General features: G+C 38.3%; 1 long non-coding RNA gene across 1 annotated transcript; it reads left to right on the top strand.

Annotated features, from left to right (window-relative positions):
• The first annotated feature begins 488 nt into the window (after nt 1-488).
• Nucleotides 489-761, top strand: LOC125439756. Its single transcript, XR_007245578.1, has 2 exons — nt 489-520; nt 627-761. It is a non-coding gene; the product is annotated as an uncharacterized LOC125439756 (long non-coding RNA).
• The last annotated feature ends 6,929 nt before the right edge of the window (nt 762-7,690 follow it).

Here is a 7,690-nt window from a genome sequence, read left to right as displayed (position 1 = left end):
CAGGAAAAAGCCACATTGTCCTTCCCCATCACTCCTCTGACCATCAATCCATCCCTGTTAAATGTGACTGCATTTGCAGGTGTAAGTCACCCTGAGCTGGAGCTGGAGCTGGCTGACATAGCTGACAAAGATATGTGGGTGTCCAAATTCAAATGCTTGACAGAGGATCTTGAAGATGTTGCCCGTCAGAAGGCCACGCTTGTTCAGAATCACAAATGGAGTGATATTGAGAACCTTCCAAGACCGGACAAACTAGTTTTTGACACATGGAATGCCATATCCCTAATAACTCCACATAAACATGAAAAAATATGCATTTGGAGTCTTGTCGATCTTCGGATCCACATACGCATGTGAGCAGCTATTCTTCACCATGAACTATGTTAAAAAACAAGTACCGCTCACGTCTCAAAGATGACAGCTTACAGTCCTGCTTAAAGGTGAAAATGACGTTGTGGCTAGTCCTGATTTGCAGATCATTGTAAAGTAGAGGTTCAGGAGCAGAAGTCCCATTAACCAGGTAAAATAAATATTTATACAGATATTTTGCAAATATTTCTTTTTCATTGTTTATAATGTTTTTTTCCAATATAATGTTTTTTTTCCAATTTGTTTTTTAAATTCAGATCAAGGCTTTGAAGACCCAACGGCGATATGAGGATTTGAAAGAGACCCTCAACTCAACGTGTTTTTTTTGTTATTTTTTTAAGAGTTCAAAATGTTTAAAATGTGTTCTTTACATAAATAAAAAATATTTTTCTCAGTAGCACTTCATGGATTTCATAAGCAACACACTATAATTGCTTTATACAAAGTGTAAAGGTAAAAAACCAAAATACACAGTGCTATCTTCATTTTAAATGTCAAAAAGTATCTGCGGCTCCATGAGTTTTCTTTTCCGGGGAAAATGGCTCCAAATGGCTCTTTGAGTGTAAAAGGTTCCTGACCCCTTCCCTAGACAGCCCCGTCAGGTCCCTCCACTCCTTGGAGGAGAACCTGCTTAGGATCCCCGACCTAAGAGGAATCCAGCTGGCCTATACGAGGGCCAGAGCCTTTACGGCTCTGTCCCCTACTTGGTGGAACAGGCTCCCAAAGGAGACCAGGGCCCTGCAGGACTTACAAAGTTTCTGCAGAGTCTGCAAGATGAACCTGTTCCGTCAGGCATTTGGCCAGCAGGATTGAGAAAAACAACACCCCAATTCCATCTAGGCCTCCTCTGGGCGCAGGGTTGGGAGGGAGGAGGAGGGGCATACCACCATCTATTTTATGACTCTTTAGCTTTCAGGAAGTTAATATTGATACTATGGAAATTCAATTTTGATGTTCTATGTATGTGAATTGGTTTTATCTCTTGATTTTAATAATTGTTAATTGCATTTGTATTGTTGTTCACTGCCCTGAGCCCTTCAGGGGAAGGCAATCTATAAGTGCGATAAAATAAAAAATTAAATTAAAAAATAAAGGAAACTTCAAAAGGCACAGTTATACATTGCTAGAGCCTTCCAGTGAAATTATCCTGTTACACTAGGAAAGGAAACACCAGCAACGCCACGCAAAGTCCTAGGGGTGGTCTTTGGAACTCAAGCACAAGACTGGAAACAAAACTGAGCACGGTGGGAAGAGAACAGCAGGGCCAAAATGGCCAACTGGAGGAGATGGAAGGCACCCAAAGACAGCTTCCAAAAAGTCCAGTACATCCATACGTACATACTAGGACCCATGAACCACCTCCTGGAGGTTCACCCACCCCCGCCAGAAGGAGAACTCCAGTCCATCATGAGGGAGATTGAGGAATGAATCCTAGGCTTGAAAACTTACCGAAGGTATCAAAAAGAAACAGAACAATAACAACAGATCAAACCCAACAGGTCCCTCGCTAAAGCCATCTATGCCCCAAAAGAGCACGGAGGACTAGGCCTCAAATACCTGCCTCTATGGATGGCCATCCACTATCACACCCAAGAACACGACAATCCGTACCACCAACCCCAGCCAAAAGAACACACCCATCAAAACAGCCACCCAGCCAACCTGGGTCCATCCAGGATTAATATTGGCAAAAAAAAGCCTCAAATAACAAATTCATAACAGAAGCAACAAAGACAACAGAAAGAAAACGGAAGAGGAAAGCCATACAGAAACTACCTAACAAAACAAGAACTCAAAAGACACTTAATCCAACAAACTTACCAACACCTTCTGGAAGAAGAAAAACTGATAGAACCAATCCAAGAAACCACCCAGGAAAAAAAAAGAAATCCTCCTAAAAAAAGAGAACATCTCCCACATAGTCTCTGGGAGCTGAAATGGAGAATTAATGAATGAATAGCGTGCGCCCTTTAAGAGCTATCGAAAGTCGGACCCAAAAATCACCTGTGCTGCTTGGTGGCTTCTGTATATTTACAATCTAATAAATCATATTAGTCCATTCCGCTGGTTACATTCAGTTCATTACTATAAGGATACAGTCTTTGTTATTGTCCTTTGTTCTTTCTATACCTCTTACCAAGATCAATTATAATAAATAAGATATATTGATATATTCATGGAATATGGCTCAGGGTGCAAACTTATTCACCACTTCCATGACTGAACAGAATTTGTAATCTCCCTCCGGAGTCCGTCTTTACATGAATGATGCGATTAAAGGAGCCTTGTCTCCACTCTCAGAGTTTTTGTTACAGCAAAGCCAAATCACTCCAACGAAAATGACCTTTAGAATGGAAATCCAAAGCAATAGTGCAGAAGAATTCATTCTAGAGGATATCCTAAATCAGTAATTTAATCGGGCATGTAATAGGGCTTCAATGAGATTCCAATGACAGGAACTATTACATTATAAAAATAGGAACTAAACAAATCCTAGAATAACACATGTATGCGATTGATTATAATTCTAAACCAAGTAGCGCATAAAAAATAGAATAGGAAAAACACTGGCATATATTAACTGAAATTCCAGGATGTGCTGCACCACCCATTAGGATAAGGACATGCTAATATCAGGCAACAGCTTATTAAATTCTCCCAAAGGGGTTATTTGTGTCGAAAGCGAAAAAGTAATATTGAAAATTGTATTCTTATGTTTGCTTTACATGATTTATTAGATTGTAAATATACAGAAGCCACTGTTAAAAGTACACATGCATCAATGCGTGAGTTTTCGGTCCAATTCTTGATAGCTCTTAAAGGGCGCACGCTATTCATTCATTAATTGGATAATATGGTTGCGTGGCAAAATAGTTTCTCATACAATAGAGAGGGATGTGGACTGTGATCCTAACTAGTGTGAATACGATAGACATGTCACAACACAGACGGTTGAGACAGATTGGAATTCTATTAATGAACACTAAAAAAAGTTTATAAAAAACGAGATTATCAGCGCGGGTTTCCCTTTGACAGAGTATGCCAAATCAAATAAGATACCCAGAGGATTGAGGGTTCAGAAGGGTCCCACACTCTTTACGGAGTCGGAATCCTTTAAGATAAGATGGATGAATATATTGAATAAATGTTCCCTCGACTTGATGCTATTAATTATAGAAACGGCCACGGAAACAGAAGAAAAAAATAAGAATGACGCTAAAAAAATAGAATCTGAGTTAAGACAGAACTAAAGGCAGGCAATAATTTGAGTATAAATTAGCAGAGATTGAAAAAGAAGTCACTGTGCAATTAAAGAAAAAGCTGATAGAATTTAAAAACCGGAAATATAGAAGAGACCAGAGAGATTACTTAACTGAACAAAGTTTATAAAATGGTGGCACGTAAGGGAAATCTTTAATAAAAAAAAGGGCTCTTGGGGAGATGGCTTCACCTCTTCGGATGACTAAACGGATAGGGAAGAGAGAGAGGTAACTTCAGAGGGGGGAGGGGACCAGCGTAGAACCTTAGGGCTCCTAGATAATTCACGAAATAGAAGAAGAGGGACAAGACAACGGAATCCCCCGACATTTTTTCGGGCGAGTTGGAGAAACAAGAGGAGAATGTAGTGGTTAATCGGTCATCTAAAACATTAACCGGCTGATGAAGTTAGAGTATTATATCTGGGATTGGGATACGTACCCACTCCAGTATATTCCAGTTACCAAACAAGAATAGATATTTACAAACTGATGAGGCAAATTAAATTGAAGGGATTATTTGGTGAGCAGAGTAACCATAATGAATTACAACAGCAATTGTGCAGAAAATCAACCTTTATACCAAATATTCAACATCCAGCAATAATAACTTATGAGAGATTAAAATTGAAGGATATTGTGAGGAATGAAAAATTAAGAACAGCAAGATATGACAATAACATGTCATACAAAGATAGGAAAATTCTACAACAACTTAGCAATGATAGCACAATAGTTAGCATTAAGAAGCGGATATAGGAGGAGCAATTGAGAAAAGTAAGTGGCTGCCATGGAAGACTCATACTAAAGGAAATTGAAACTTAAATTCATAGATAGAAGATATTATAAAAAAATTCAACAGGATCCCACAAACCATATTGCCTCCATAATTAAAATCACAGTTCAGGAGGCATGGACCATGGATGGATCAACAAAAGTACATCAGAATATCTAATAAAAGAATTTCCGAGGGTAATGGTGTTTTACACACTATCCAAGATTCACAAACAGGGCTCCCCCCCACCAGGAAGACCGATTGTGTCGGCTTCTGCGTCTATATTAGAACCCATTGCTACTTACTTAGATCAATTCCTGCAACCTTTTGTAAAAAACATGCCGTCATACATAAAAGACACAACACATTTAATTAATATACTTGAGGGAAATATATACCCTAAGGACTCCTGTTTAGTAACAGTCGATGTAGTATTGTTATACACAAATGTACCAAATGAGGAAGCCAGAATAATATTAATGAATATTTTGGATAACAGAGAATGTAAACATGCACCTACACATTTTCTCATATCACTGGCAGAAATCATATTTGAATATACTTATTTCAGATTTCAAGATGATTTTTATATCCAGAAATCAGGCTTGAGCTCCTAGCTCCACAAATTTGTATATGGCAGATTTCGAAGACAAGTACATTATGCATCAGTCCAACCCATTTTTCCCCCAAAATATTATTTTATTGCAGATATATAGACGATCTCCTATTTGTCATGCAACCCAATTTCAAACTGGATGACTTTTTGCATTGGCTAAATAGTTTGCATCCTTCTATAAAATTTACAGGAGAACAAAATCATAAGACTATCAGTTTTTTGGACACATGGATTATGTTAGATGACAACCAGAAAATTAACTTTGCGCCATTCCATAAATCAACAGAAAGAAATAAGGCGCTAAGATACTCATCATATCATCCAACTCACCTTAAAATCAACCTCCCATACAGTCAATTGGTGCACACAAAGCGAAATTCCACCAATGAAATGACTTTTAGAATGGAAACTAAAGCAATAGTGCAGAAGTATTATTCTAGAGGATATCCGAAATCGGTACTTAATCGGGCATGTAATAGGATCAATGAGATTCCACGACAGGAACTATTACATTATAAAAATAGAACTAAACAACCTAGAATAACATGGGCGATTGATTATAATTCTAAAACCGTTAGCATAAAAAATATAATAGAAAAACACTGGCATATATTAACTGAAATTCCAGGATGTGCTATACCACCGTTAATAGGATACAGACATGCTAATAATATCAGGCAACAGCTTATTAAATCAGATATTAGAAAAAGACAGCATACGACACCCAGTGTAAAAGGGCATTATTGCTGTGGACACTGTAACATGTGTCAACAATCATTAAATACAAAGACAATTATAGACAATTATAGATCCCCGGTCTAACAGAACTTGGCAAATTAAACACTTTTCAACTTGTGGTACCAAAGAATGTGTTTATATGATCATTTGCACATGTAACTTAATTTACGTGGGAATCACCATGCGAGTTCTGCGGGTCAGAATGCAGGAACACACCAGCAACATAAGATTAAAAAAAGAGGAGGAACCATTGGTCGATATTATATTATATATATTTAAACAACATAGAGCCCAAGATTTCCGATTCATAGTATTATATCATAATCAGCGCACGAATACTAATATAAATATAAAGAAAAGATTGTTACAACAGGAAACGAGGTGGACTTATTTATTAAATTCTCATCAAATGGGTTTGAATCGTGAATTGGACTTTTCCTGTTACCTGTAAATGAAAGATTTAGGATTGGCACTTTAACTAGAGCTAGCAAGGAACGCAGCACAGCTGATAGTGTTTATTATGGGAAATAGATAAACTGCATTATAGAAGGAAGCTGCAAAACGTCCTTGCAAATATACGATGTGACAGTGTAAAACTTTGTGGGAATAATGAAATGTAAGTAAATAAGTATATATGTATATAACTGTAAGTATGGAATGTTCACATGGATTTTACATTGTTAAAGTAGATCACCGTCTGGAAATATATGTTTATAAATATTTATAAGTGCTTTTAAAAGTATGAAAAAGATGACACAAATGGGTAAATTATATATTTATTTAATTAATATTTATATATCACAAACGCCTATTTTAATATATATATCACCAATATTTTAAAGGATAGAGCACTGAGGAAGGCATTCGAAAAGCTAAACAAACGCGAGTAGCTTCTGCTGTAACGAACACTCCGAAGTGGAAACAAGGCTCCTTTAATCGCCATTGCACCCTGAAAATAATATTCCGTGAATATATCAATGTATCTTGTTATAATTGATGCGGAAAAAGTATAGAAAGAACGAAGGACAATAACAAAGACTGTATCCTTATAGTAATGAACTGAGTGTAACCAGCGGAATGGACTAATATCGCCGGAATATTCTCCCAAAGGGGTTATTTGCAATGAAAGCGAAAAAGTATTATTGAAAATTGTATCTTATGTTTGCTTACATGATTTATTAGATTGTAAATATACAGAAGCCACCGAGCAGCACACGTGCGTCACGTGATTTTTCGGTCCGACTTTCGATAGCTGAGATGGAGAGCCCAGAACCACTGGCTATGGTTAGACCATGGAGAACCCAGAACCACTGGCGCCAACCCCCAGGAACTCCAGGTAACCCTGCTGACTGCAGAACACAGCCAACACAGGTGAAAAAGCTTGGCAGACCAACTAGGCCTCACCAGGGAACAACTAATTCCCAAGACCTGGGAGGAAATCTACAAGGACCAGAAGGAAAAGAAAAAGAGCAACATCAATCTGACCTACCTGAGGATGACAGCCTTAAAACAACTCCTCAAAGTCACCAAAGCCCAAAAGAAAAGGAAAAAGATCACCAAAAATGACAGCCTGAGAGTCATTCAAGAGGTCCTGAACCAAATGACCCACAAAAAAGAACAAGCAGAAGGCTCAATTCAAGCCCGCCGCAGAAGAACAAAAAAACAGTGATATCACTGAATGACAAACATAACCTCACAGAAGGACTCAGCAAACAACGCCCCTCCCCCGGGACATTGATCCCAGGGAAAGGAACAACAACAAAGAAACCTCAACGCACAAAAGAACGAAAGGATTGGCCTGTGTCCGAGATGGACGACACACTGACCACTTACCAGTGTGCATTGGACAGCAGCAACAGACTGGCCTGTGTCTGAGATGGACGACACACTGACCTGATCATGTACCCCTTCAACCCACACACACCCCTCATCCCC

This window comes from Sphaerodactylus townsendi, linkage group LG10, assembly GCF_021028975.2.
Source record: "Sphaerodactylus townsendi isolate TG3544 linkage group LG10, MPM_Stown_v2.3, whole genome shotgun sequence".
Taxonomy (NCBI): domain Eukaryota; kingdom Metazoa; phylum Chordata; class Lepidosauria; order Squamata; family Sphaerodactylidae; genus Sphaerodactylus; species Sphaerodactylus townsendi.
This window is presented reverse-complemented; position numbering and strand designations above follow the sequence as displayed.